Source organism: Canis aureus, chromosome 18, assembly GCF_053574225.1.
Source record: "Canis aureus isolate CA01 chromosome 18, VMU_Caureus_v.1.0, whole genome shotgun sequence".
In the NCBI taxonomy this organism is placed as follows: domain Eukaryota; kingdom Metazoa; phylum Chordata; class Mammalia; order Carnivora; family Canidae; genus Canis; species Canis aureus.
The window spans coordinates 18,044,068-18,057,982 of NC_135628.1; positions in this window are offsets into that span (position 1 = coordinate 18,044,068).

Here is a 13,915-nt window from a genome sequence, read left to right on the forward strand (position 1 = left end):
AGGAACAAATTATGCAGGGTCTTGAAAGGTAGATAAACACATGTAGGATCTTTGCAGCAGGGAGCTTGAAGCCACCGAAGGGGAGAGGGAATCAGGCCCAGGTGCCCATCTACGTGGTGACCCAAAGGCAGAGCAGGAATGGAAAGGGAATCATCCCAGGAGATTTTGAAGGTGCAATTGAGAAGCCTGGACTGTTGACTCAATTTGAAGGACCGACAGGAGGAAAGCGTCAGTGTTGATGCCAAAGTTCTGAGCTCAGGGGCATATTGGCACCACCCGTAGAACGGAAAGTCTGAGAGAGCTGAAGACAGAGAATGAGTCCTGTTTTAGAAGTGACAGTTCATCCTTCAGACCTTCCTTCCTCTTTTATTTACTTGGCTGCCTGTTTGGTTGCCAGAACAGATTTGTGTCTGGAGTGCGATCTCCTAACCCACGTCCCCAGGTGTGGGTAACAGTCATAGGACAGCAGGACCAGAAGTTTCCACTAGACAGCAAGTGGCTGCTGGCCTCTCAGTGAGGGCTCTGGCCAGAATGAGACAGACGTAAACCAGTCAGTCCAAGAGAGGAGCCCAGAAGCTCATTACTTGATGTGACTTCAGAGGAACGCTCACATTCTTTTGCTGACAAGGAGGCACTAACTGAACTTGGCCCCATCAGCACACTGGCAGGCGGCCACGTTGTTAAATGGAAACTGACCCATCACAGGAAAAAAAGCGAAGGGCAAGTGATCATTCCAGTCCACATTCCTTGCCATACACCCATCCCTACTCTCTGTATTCAGAAAAAATTAAAACTTGATGTTGTGAGCCCCCATCCTTGTTCTGAAGCTGTTTAAATGTGGGCTGGGAGTTTAGGAACCTTTCTGCATCTTGAGGACCAAATGGGGGCTCCTGTGTTGGGTGGTCATGCCCTGGAGTTTCAAACTGGCTGTGCATGTTAGGGCACAGATCCACAGCCCCCTATCGGGCCTGTGTAATGCCAAACACTAGCAGGTAAGCCTCACTGTAACAAGACCACTCTGTTCACTTAGGAACAGTTAGCTTTTCTCTCCTGCCAGGCATTCTGGAAGTCCTAGATGGGTCCTCATGGCCTCTACCACAGTGAGCAGCTGTTCAGAGCACAGGGTTTGTGCATGCAGAGCTAATCTGGAGTGCCAGCTTTGCTTCTACCAGCTGCTCTGACCTGGGAAAATAAACCAACCTTTCTAAGCCTTGGTCTCCTTATCAGTAAAATGGGGGTTATAATGCCTAGTTCAGAACTAGGGTGTGATAAATACATTATATATAAGGGATGTCCTAGTTATCCACTGCCACATAACAAATTACCCCAAAACGTAGTGCTTAAGGCACAATAAGCATTCCTTATCTCACAGTTTCTGAGGGTCAGGAATTTAGGAGTGGCTGAGCTGGGTGGTTCTGGATGGAATTTCTCAGGCAGTTCAGCCAGACGGCAACCAGGGCTGCAGTCATCTGATGGCTAGAGGGGGGCTAGAGGAACCACTTCTAGGGTTGCTCATTATTCTAGGAAGATACATTGGCACCTGGCAGGACGTCTTGGCTCCTCTCTACATGGGCCTCTCTATAGGATGGCTAGCGTGTCCTTGGTGCATGGTGCCTGGATCCCCCCAGAGCAATCCATCCAAGAGACCAGGGCAGAAGTTGCAATGGTTTTTATGATTTAGTCCTGGGAGTCGCACATCGCCTCCTCTACGTATGCTACTGGCCATACAGGTCAGCCCCGATTTGGTATGGGAGGGGACCCTACGAGCGCCTGTGTACCAGGAAGCAAGGGTCTCTGAGGGCTGCCTTGAATGCTGGCAACCACAAGGGCTTGCATAGCACCTAACTAAATGGTAGCTCCTGAGAGGATTGTGCTCCTCTGCTTCATATCACTTCCACAAAGAAAGAATGCTCCCTTTTCTTTTGCTCTAAAGGGCCAACCATTGCTTTTCTACTCTCATATCTAGTGGCCCTCAGTGCCATGGTGATGTCAGAAAGTCAGCACCCCATGGCCCCAAAGAGTGCCTCAAATACCTTAAAGACAAATTCTGAAAATTTAGCCTCTTCTGTTTCTTTCCTCATTTATATAATTAGACTCCCTCACAGCACTTCTTGATTCCTCTGATGATTTGAATGCTGCAGCCAATCACGACCCACAGGACATAAGCAATTGCTGCAGCAGGAAAGATGCTGACTTGCACTTTACGATCCAGCTCTGCTAGGCAGAAAGCAGTGACCCGTGTCACCCCTGTGACAAGAACAGAGACTGTGCTAGAAATGGAAGTGTGCCGTTAAGGGGAAACTAAAGAAGTGTTTATCAGCAGCAGCTCCAAGTACCTGATAACCATAAGCCACATGTCATGGTGACTTTCCCTACATCGTTACAGCAGATGTTACACATTTGATGAGACTCTGGTTGCCCAGGGATAGGATGGTTGAGGACACCTTGGTGACAGAAGCTGCCAGTTGTTTCCCAATGTCAGTTCTTCTTTTCCACAGTTAGAGAACCCCCAGTCATGAGCTGGGAACAAGACACCTCAGAATAAAAATTATACTAATCAGGCTCCCTTGACAAAGTTCTGGCCAATGGATGTAAGCGGAGGTCATAGACACAACTTCTAGGGAGGGAGCATGTATTTCTTCTCTTAGTCTTTCCTTCTTGCTAGAGTTATGAAATGACTAGAACCCCCGGCGCCAGTGTGGACCATGAGATGACCTTGGAAGCCATTTGTAGCAGAGCAAAAAGATAGAAGAAACCTGGGTCCTTCACTCTGGGCTGCCTGCCTCTAGATCTCTTGAACATTAAAAAGAAAGAAACTTCTCTTTTAAAGTAAATCATCCTTTTTGTTGTTGTTACTTTATAACAAATCTAACCCCAACTAGCACAGCTTCCTATTGCAATGGCCATTAGTACAGTCCTTGCACGCGATCTGCCACCAGGCGTGCATTTACCGGCTGCTGTAAAGTGTCCAGAAATAATCCTACTGGGAAAGAGATAAACTATCATTTGTAGTTTCATGCAACACTTATTGAGCTCCCCTACTAGAGCCAAGGCACTGTGAGGGCTTCAAAGATGAATGGGTCTCATCCCATGGAGCTCAACTACCAAATTACATGGAGGAGGTCAACCAGTAGTAGACTGAGTTTGTTGTGAGTTTCTGCTCTATTTTGGGCCTCCTGTTACCACTACTTTATTTTTTCATGCATTTGCCCTACCATTCATTCATTCATTCATTCATTCAACAAATGTCTGTGAAGAACTTTCACATATCTGGCATCATGCCAGGTGCTGGAATCATAAGGATGCACCGAAGCAGATGTGGTACGTGTCCTTTGTGTCCTGTGGAGTTAGCTGCATAGGGTAATGCAGTGTCAGTGGGTATACTTTGGGTTCTTTGGCCTTTTAAAATTGTAATGACATCATTTATTATTTCAAAAATTACTTATATTCTATAAATGAACAGCTGAAAATAATCACATATAGATCGGGAACAAACATTCCTAACATTTTACCATTTTTCGAAAGTCTTAATATAAATACACTTTTTAATTTTACCTTGGGATTACTTTATTTGGGGGGCTGATTTTTTTTCACTTAATATCATATTGTGAACATCTCACCATAACGATAAATACGCTCCTAAAACACTTGGAGAGGGGACCATGTATTCCATTGAATGGAGTTATATAATTTAGTCCCCTATCACTGGACATGTAAGCAGGCCTTAATTTTCACTAGGATAAAGAGCTATTATAATGGATATTCCTATAGCTAAACATTTTTGTATGCTTATGATTTTTTATCATAGAATAAATTCTTGAAAGTAGAATTGCTAGATCAAAATGTTGGTATAATTCTAAGAGTTTGGGTACAAATCTAAATTAACTTTTTTTTTTTAAAGATTTTATTTATTTATTCATAAGAGACATAGAGAGAGGCAGAAACATAAGCAGAGGGAGAAGCAGGCTCCCTGCAAGGAACCTGATGCAGGACTTGATCCCAGGACCCCAGGATCATGACCTGAGCTGAACACAGACGCTCAACCACTGAACCACCCAGGTGCCCCTAAATCTAAATTAAGGTGCCCCTCAATCTTTAAGTAGACAAATTCAGTCTCCTCCTATCAGGCCAAGAGTTTTGCTGAATTTTTTTTTTTTTAATATAAGGACTTGGAGAGGATTCCCATAACTTGATGAATCACTTACATCTCCACATGACTCATTTTTCAGACTGAGTTCCTCCCCAGAGGAAAGAGCAGAACTCCTAAAAAGGTGGGAATTGCATAAGGCACAGAGACATGGACCAGGCCTGGAAACAGCAGTCCTAGCAAAGTCCTGCTCCAAGATCAGGGCTGCCTGACTCCTGCAGAACGCGCTTTGAGCGGATGGAGATGCTCACTCCCAGACTGAATGCTCCGACTCCAGCTCCCGGGCCAGCTGGCAGCAGTTTGCTCTAGCAAGGACGGTGCCACGTCCCTCCCTTTCCCTGAGTTCATCTTCTCTCCCCTTTTCTGCTCACCCTCATTCTTCACCATCTGATTATTATTTTCCAAAACAAAAAGAGCTTTCCTAGATTTTTCTATTTATAAAATGATATAAACCCCTTGAAGTGATTTTAAAAGACAGAAAAGGAGAAAGAAAAAAATAAAAATCACCTCCAACTTCTCCCCCCGACCCCAGGGATACGACCACCATTTATACATAGGTGAATAGCCTTCCAGATGTCTCTCTGCGTTATCCAGCGGCTCCCAATTAGTGCTCAATCTCACAACAAATTCGTGTGATGGGCAGCATTACCTTTTTTTTTTTTTACCTTTCTTTTATAATTATGGAAGCTGAAGTGTTAGAGATGTCACCCTACTTGCTCAAGGCTATAGAACTGGTACGTGGGGAGTTAGGATTTTTCTTTGTATGTATTTTTTTATTGGAGTTTGATTTGCCAACATATGGCATAACACCCTGACCTCACGTTTACTTACTCCAAAGCCTCCCAAGTTGTTTTTTTTTTTAGCCTCCCAAGTTTTAACCATTGTGTGTTTTCTCCAACTCTCCTGCTTTCCTCTTTCAGTATGTGTATTTGTGTAAATAGAGTCCCTTTATTAGCTCTATATATTTCATTCAAAAAGGTGCCGTGGGCAGAGTTGTACAGATAGTGGGCTGTAAAGTTTAAATCTTAACCCACTGCTCACTGAATCTGTGACTTGGGCCTACTTAACCTCAGGCAATTTTCCTCATCAGTAAAATGAGGATTATCATACCTAACTTAAGGAGTGATGATGAGCAACGAATCACACCATATATGTAAAACACCTGCCACATGGACAACTCATTAAATAGCAATTCTCATTACCTTCCCAGGGAAGAAGTATGGATCACCATTTGAATGACAGTTCATTATGATATCGTGGAGGTGGAGTGTGATGTACTTAACACACATTGAATCCTGTCTTGCCTTGACAGACATTACACTGTCTATCATTATGTAGCTTGTCACTAATGTGCATCTCAACACATTCATCTTTGCACATTTGAAAAGTTGCCTCCTAAGGATAAATTCCTGAAAGAAGAACGGGATCAAGTGGATGCATAAGACGAATATACCCTGCAGATGCGTTATACCAACTTACTTCAAGAGGGAGTTTCTTTGTGCAGGAAATGGGAGCAGGAACATCTCCCCTCCGGTTTCTTGTTCCTCCTTCTCTGCTGCCTGTGAGAGGCCAGGCGCTTTCTAGAGACTTCTACCACCCGATTAACTCTGCTACAACTCTTCCTTCCTTCCTTTCTCAGATTAAAAAAACTGGTTTGGTGTCATAGCCAGGAGCCCCAGAACTTCTGCTATAAAGGAGTGAAATTTTAAGGTTCCATCATCAGTTGAGAACAAAACAAAAACTGCAGGAACTCAGTTCTGCTGAAGCTGTGCACACGTGTGTGTGTCTGTGTGTGTGTTAGATCTACATGACATGTTTGCACATAGGCAAGTACACATTTGGATTATTTATATAGAAGAGGATGTGGATCTAAGGGATTTACACACATGCATGTACATGCATGTCTACATATGTACTGTGCATGCATGTATATGTATGTATATAACACAGGTAACCAAAAATTTAAAGCAGAAAAATATAACCCCTTCTTTTTCTTTTTCCTAGAGAAAGAGAGAGAGCATGAGCATGGGTGCAACGGGAGGGTTTGAGGGAGAATCTCAAGCAGGCTCCACACCTAGCACGGAGCCCGATGTGGTGCTCTATCTCACCACCCTGAGATCATGACCTGAGCTGAAACCAAGAGTCAGTTGCTCAACTGCCTGTGTCACCTAGGCGTGCCTACATGTGATATTTTTGTAACAAGCCTGTACCTTAAAACCAGACTGGGTGAGGGCTGCGGTCTGAAGTGATGGTGGAATCAGCAGGGGCATTTGCAAGTGATGAAGGTGACCACTCCCACCCTCTGCTCCCCTGAAAAAAACCCTCTGAACAGCTTATACCTTTCTTTGACTTCATATATATCATTGGAGAGATATAAGGAGGTTTAAAATTCTTTTTTAATTCAGTTTTATTCTAAATTTCTTAAGGAAAGGAGCCATGTAGGACTCCAGTTGGGATGAAGCTGTAATCAGATCATCGGGCGTATCTGCCTCCAGCAAGACTGGGCTCTTCCCAACAATACGTTCCCCGGAGTTTTCCAGTTTGGAGTCAGGCCCCTGGGACAATGCCTCACAGTGAAGCAGACTGTGCAATTAGGCAGAGGACAGCCCTCTGGCTCTCTGGTTTTTTCAACGTAGTTGCATCTGCGGTTTGTGTCAGTTCTAATAAGGCTCAAGCCATCCCACCCTCCAGCCAAACATTAACAAGGAGATAAGGCGGGAAGTCCGTATTATTGTCATGTTTAAACATATTGAAACATTTCAGAAACGTAATTTAAGCTGTAGCAGAATCCCTGAATATTTCACTGGATTCAGAGTTTTCAAACTTCAGTAGAAAAGAGTATGCATCGGGAAACCTGTGCTAGGCCCAGCCCTGGTGCTAACCAGCTGTGCGAGCTGGGGCAGCGCACTGTACTCTGTAGTCCCCTCTCGATGGCTACAGTACAAACATTTTCCATCTAACTCGTGGAGTTGCCACTGAAAGAACCAATTGAAGTAATGTGAAAGCATTTTGGAAATATACAATGCAAAGGATTTATCAATACTGGCTTTTTTTTTTTTTTTTTTAGGATTTTATCTTATTTATTTATGAGAGACAGAGAGAGAGTCAGAGACACAGGCAGAGGGAGAAGCAGGCTCCCTGTGGGGAGCCCGATGTGGGACTCGGTCCCAGGATCCTTGGATCACGACCCAAGCCAAAGGCAGACACTCAACCACTGAGCCACCCAGGTGCCCCTGGCCTGGTTTATTTGAATTGCCTGAGAAGATCTAGAAGGGAAGGGGAAAGACTGATTTGATTCAGCTAGCAGCTCCCATCGTCCTCCTGAGCAGACACGAGGCTAATTTTCTCTGTCCACGGAAGCCAATCTGCCCTTAAGTCCTGCTTGGCTCTTGCTCCAGCTCCTGAGTACCTCGAGGGAAGGAGAATCTATCCCACTCAGGTAATTCATTCCCCAGTTCAGAAATCCTCATTATCTGGGAGTTGCTTCAAAGTCTACCCAGAGCCCCCTGCATGGCCAAGTGAATTAATTGCCTCTTATTTTGATCTCAGAGGAGACAAGGATTATCTCCTTCACCCTGGCCTGACCTTGAAGGCTGTTTAGATTCTTCCCCTGCTGCTGTGTTTTCTTCTTTCTCTCTCCAGTGAAAGAAAAGTGAGAATTTATTTTAGATGCTGTTTAGAGGCATGTCAAGACTTTATCTTATACGTAGTTCAAAAGATAATCCTGCAAGAACAGAAGACTCAGAATGAGGCTGAGGACGGGCTTCTAGATAAGAGGGACATTTGCATGCTGCTAACGAAGGAACAGACCACAAGGGCTGCTCCTGAGGTTGGTCACTGAGTTTCCATCTAAGTGCTCAGGAAAGCACCCCGGGAAGGTGGACAAAAGAAAACTGTTTCACAGCGACAGTAACAGAGGCATCGGACTGGAGCTCTCAAAGGTCTCTTGCCATGGGCCCAGCAAGGGTAGGGAGCCAGCAACGCTCTGTTTTCCAGAATCTTCCCTTGAGGATACTCTAAAGGCCCCTCAGCAAACAAGACTCAGAGGCATACATTACCACTCTCTGTATTTTACAGAAAGAAAAATTCAAATATACTCTTGTTCTTCCTTTTTGCATCCTTTTGCACCTACATGAATGAACTCTTTATCAAAGCTCAGGTTTTGTTTTTTTTTGTTTTTTTTTCCCCAGTGGTGCTATAGTATTGAAATAAGTTCCAGCACTGTGATTTCTACAGCAAGTCTTTTATTTTTTTGCTTTCCACCACAAAAGGGCTGCTTTCCATAAAGTGGATCATTTTAAGTTTGAGGAGAAAATGGTCAGTTGGGAGACAGACATGGGAAATTTGCCACCCTCAAAGTCTAAGTTGGCTTAATACCAAGGCAGAAACAGGACTTCTGAAGATCAGAACCCTACCGGCCTATAATCACTGCAGTAGCAATGCTTGCCTTGTGGCTGTGGTACGTGAGGGTGAGTCTCCAAGCCCAGAGTCACCTGCAAAGTCGTGGGATGCAGCCCACCTTCAGCTATGTCAGCCCTTCAGCACATGGTCCTTGGCAGTGGATCTGGGCACTAGGCCTGCTCTTGACATTAGGGGTCCCAGAGCAACAGCACAACTGGATGCCCCCATAACTCAGCCTACCCTATCTCTCTTCCCACCCCTGGTTCCATCCTGCACTGAAGGTCCATCCACTCCCCCACAAAAAGGCTCCCCTCAGCCATAATCCAGGTCAATCAGAGAGCAATCCACCCTTAGGAGGATGGATCTAGGGAAGAGATCCATGTAGGCTTTGCAAATTACCTTCTCACCCTGCAGACAATTCTGAGATTCTAGGTCACCAATAGGGATGGGAGTGAGAGCTCCGGGTGGCACATCCTCTTGGCCTCCTAGTCTCTTTACTCCAGAGGAGGTGCATAGGCAGAGAGGGTCTGGAGCAGGGCCTTCTGAAACACACTATACTTGCTAACTGTAGGCAAGTTGCTTACACTATCTCTGACTCCAAGTCCCGGACTGTTAAATGGAAATGATAATAACACTTATCTCCCTGGCTGTTGTGAGCACTCAAACATTAGCAAGTTCATACCAAGCCCTTAGAACAGGGAGGGCTCTTAGGGAGCACACAGTAAGTGACAGGCTGTGTTCCAAGCAGGAAACCACCCACCCCCCATCTGCATTCACATCCAGTCCCATTGAAAAGCTCTCATCACTATGCAGTTGCCATGAACAGTGCTCTAGGCCAACATCGTACAATAGAAATATGATGCAAGTCAATAAGTAATTTTAAATTTCCTAGTAGCTACAAAAAAAAAAAAAAAAACACAAGAAGAAACAGGGAAAATTAACCTGACAATATATTAAATCTAAGATGGTATCATTTCAACATGTAATCACTATAAAAGTTACTATTGAGATGTTTTACATTTTTTTGCTCATAATAAACCTTCAGAATCGTGTTTATTTTATATTTACTGCAGATTACAACTTAGACTGGCCACGTTTCACGTGCCCAGTGGCCACACGTGGCTCATGGCCACCTTACTAGACCTTGCAGCTCTAGATCCTTGCTAGTCCACGTGTGGCCTGCTAACCAGCTTCATCTGTACCATCTGGGGGCTCAGTGGAAATATAGAATCTCAAGCCCCAGCCAGGCCTACTGAATCAGAATCTGCATTTCAGCCAGACCCCCAGGTGGTCTGCGTACACATCAAAGTTCAATCAGCATTGCTGGCTGAAAGCAAACTGGTAGACTGTGGAGAGCAAAAAAAAAATCTCTCCTCTTACCTTTCTTTGTGCCTCTTTTTTCCCTATGGCTTTCCAGAAAGTGCCAGCCCTGGCTCCATCTGAGACCCCTCTAGAGAGCTTTAAAAATATGTTACCTGGACTCAGCTCCTAAGATCTTGATTTAATTGGTCCAGGGAGGAACCTGGGCAACAGGTATAGTTAAAGAAGTTCCACAGGTGCTAGTAACATACAGCCTGGCCAGAGAGAGAGAGAGTGTCACAGGCCAGCCCCACACCCAGCACTGGCCTCCTTCAGTTCTGCCTTTGACAGGGCAACACACCTGAACTTATGTTATGTCTTTGAGGACTTCGGAGCAAGGCCGGTTGAGTAATGCAGCTCATATAAGCAGCCACGTCTCTGTAAAACTGCACAAATAGTCCTCATTGTCCCACAGACGCTCAGGAATCTATGCCATACGTGAAAATAGTATCCCTCTGAGAAGGTAAGGGGCTCTTCATTTGGCTGTGGCTGCCCTCCTGGCTACACCTGCTGGCTCAGCTCATACCCCTGGTGTGACTGAAATATAGAGGGAATGCGCAATTCCTACATTTTTAAATAACTAATTGTCCTAATAAAAGTGCCCATGTCCCACATATGGATATTGTTGGTCCTTTCCAACAATTTGTAGACAGTTGTCTATTAATAAATAGATATAGACAGTTGTCTATTAATAAATAGATAGTTCCTGAATCCCTACTGAGCCCGATCTAATGGGGCTGTGAAAATGTTTCCACGTGGCAGGGTCTACCTTCAAGGACCTCATGACCTTGTGGGGACTGGCAGGGGTCTGCAATTCAGGACAGTCCAGTCCTATCAAGTCTCTCAGTCTGTAAAGATGGAAATAAAACCTAAAATCTTTATTCCTGGTACTTAGGATGTCCAGTGGATTTCCAGCACCATCCCTTTTTTCATATCATAGTTAGTATTTTTTAACCTTAAGAAGTGATCTAGCTCCCTTAAGTCACCTGGTTTCTTCTTACCCCCTCCCTCAGGAAAAGCTTTCTGGATGAGGCATAAATGTAATTTTAAATCATTGGGGGCCCAACTTGATAATATTTCCCCACTGTTTTGGAATCCTATTTACCATAATAATGAAATGGTCACAGACAGGAAGCATTTTTCATCACATGAATCATGAACACTGCAAAGGAAGGCCTTTTGGTACTCCCTTTCCTTCCAGAATGTGGGGGAGGGGGGTGTGGATGTGCACCTGTTCCCGTGCTTGCATTTTCTTGCCTGGTAGGGGTTCTGGGAAAGGCAGCAGAGGAGAGAGAAGGGGTGAGGGATCCCAGCTGCAACACAGCCCGTCCTCACACATTCCTTGATGTCGCCCACTCAGACGGCGCCCGGCATTCCTACTGTTAAATGGTGACTAGAGCTTGCAAAATGTCTCTCTGCCAAGAGCTTTGTGCAAACGTAAATCAAGAGTCAGACAATGAGAGAGGCTAAGGGTAGGGGGGAAAATATGAGCAAAGACGGTTCTGAAAGGCTGCTTGGGGGTAGACACACAAGGACCAATGAGACCAAAATGACAGCCCTTGGAGGCCAGATGCCCCAGGACCTGCCCAGGACCCACATTTTCTCTGGGAGTGCCTCGGCTGCCCTCAACAGAAACTGACAGGCAGTTTGCTTCTGCCCAAAGCAAAAAGTCATTTTGAGGACAAATCAGTCTGACAGCACACTGGCTCTTCTGGTGTGTTGCATTGAGTCTTAGTCTGGCCACCCTGAGGACCAGTTCAACAGGCATCAGGTTGGCTGCTTGCAACCAAAGAGCCTCCCCTACAGCAGCCGGGGCTGGAGCGGGATGCAGCCTGCTCCCTTGGCACAGTGGCCCTCCACCCCAGCCCTCAGGCTCCTGGTTGCAGTCAGGTGACTGGGACTTGGCAGGTGCCTCTCCGGCTCTGGCTTGCAATCTTTTATCATGAACCCATTGCCCACACAGCACTCTGGGAATGCAGACAGCAGTTTGGCCCGTGAGACTGAAAATGTTGGCCTGCCATCGGCTGTCTTTCTGTGCTTATCATGGGGAGGGCCAGAGCTGACCTTCAGGGGGCAGTAAGCCCCATCAGGGCAGGTACAACAGGGACTTGGAGCCAATCAGTGGTGGCATGATGAAAAGGCCCAACGCCCTTTCCTCCCCATTTTGGGGCACTGGCCTGCTGAGCCCATCTTTCTGGAAAATTGCCTTTGTGGTCGTGTGACACCTGGGAAAGAATAGCATGTTTCCCCAAGTAGCTTCTTGGTGAAGAGAGATTATGTCAGGAGCTGGGGGGAGAGATAGATGGGCAGCTGGGAACTTTGCAGCCACGGGGAGCGAAGCCGTGCACCGCTCTGCTAGATGGGGGCGAGCAGCTGCGCCAGGCAGTCAGGAGCTGGAAGCCTGGCCGTGGTGCAGACACGCCAGCGGGTTTTATAAGACAGTGGCAGAAAAGGGAAGTGGGAAGAGGGTGACTAATTAGGAAGGAGTTGTGAAATAGAACCTGTCTGGGTTTGGAAGCCTGTATGACAGCTCCAGGTAGAGAGAGAGAGCGCAAGCCTGTTATTAGGGCTGACAAACACAGAGTTGCCACGTCACTCCAGGCAGCGCCACTGCCCCCCATCTAGAGCCCGGTGAAAGTGTCCCTGCGTCAGGAGAGGCCCACACAGGAGCAAAGTGCTGTGGACAGACGCAGGATCTGCATCGCCGGAGCATGAGCGGAAGAGGCCTGACACATACAGAAGCAAATGAATGCAAAATGAAAGGATCAGGGCATGAATTATAAAGGAAATACAGCAGCATAGCAGAAAATGTCGACAATTAAAGGGGGAAAAAAATCCACGTTCTTCTACCTCCCTAATGAAGTTATTTTCATCTTGCAAAAGCTGTTCTAGCCTTGCCCACACGTATACATTTTTGCAAAATTTTCAGCGTGCTCAGAATTTCATGCTACTTTTCCCATTTGTCCTCATTCATACACGTTTCCCAGCATTCCTTCATAATCTTCTTATCAATAGTGATTGCTATGAAAGATTCCGCCTAATGGACATACCATAATTTATTGAAACATCCCCCTATTCTGTAAGTAGATTGCTCTCTTTTAAAAAAATAGCTCGATTGACGTATAATCAGTACATGATAAATTGTATAGGTTTAAAGGGTACAGTTTGGTACATGTATTGCCTGTGAAACCATCACCATGGTCAATATAGAAATATATCTATCTCCCCCCAAAGTTTCCTCCTGCCCCTTTGCAATCTCTCCCTCCCCTCTGAGTCATTTCCATGGGATAGACCATTATTTCGGTAGTCCTCAGTGCCTCCTGGTATTCACGTCCTGATATAGTGCCCTCCTCTTGAATCTGGGTGGCCCTGTGATCAGTTTTGAACAGTAGGATGTGGTGAAAATGACACCATGCTAGTCTTAGGCCTGAGCCTTAGAAAATACTAGCAACTCATGTTCTTGCACACTTGAAATGTCTCCTCTTGGAACCTAGCTGCCATGCCATGGGGAAGCTCAAACAACCATGTAGAACAGACTTCTAGTCCACCAAGAACCTTCCAGGCATGTCAGTGCTCCAGCCCACACTATAGCAAGCATGTCAGCCCAGCCATCCCCCAGAATCCTGACAAATAATAAATACATTTTTGTAGTTTTGGCCACTAAGTGTAGAGTGACACAATTACCAGTAAGTAAAATGGGCTGAGAACATTAGCAATTATTGTTAGGATGGGTTTCCATTCTCTGAGAATGCTATGAGAGAGTACAGGAGAGGTGAGCCAGGATTGTTCTCCATCTCTACATCACTCTCCAATTATCACCTAGTTATTGCCTCCTTTATAGCTAAACTTGGCAATATGCTTACATTTACTATCCATCCTTCCTCACTTGGAGTTCACTTCCAGAACTGAGCTTTTGATCTTATCACCCCTTGAAAGTGCTGTCCCTGGGGTCACCTGTGACTTCACCGTTGCTTCACCAAGCAGATGCTTTTCAGCACTCACTTCATT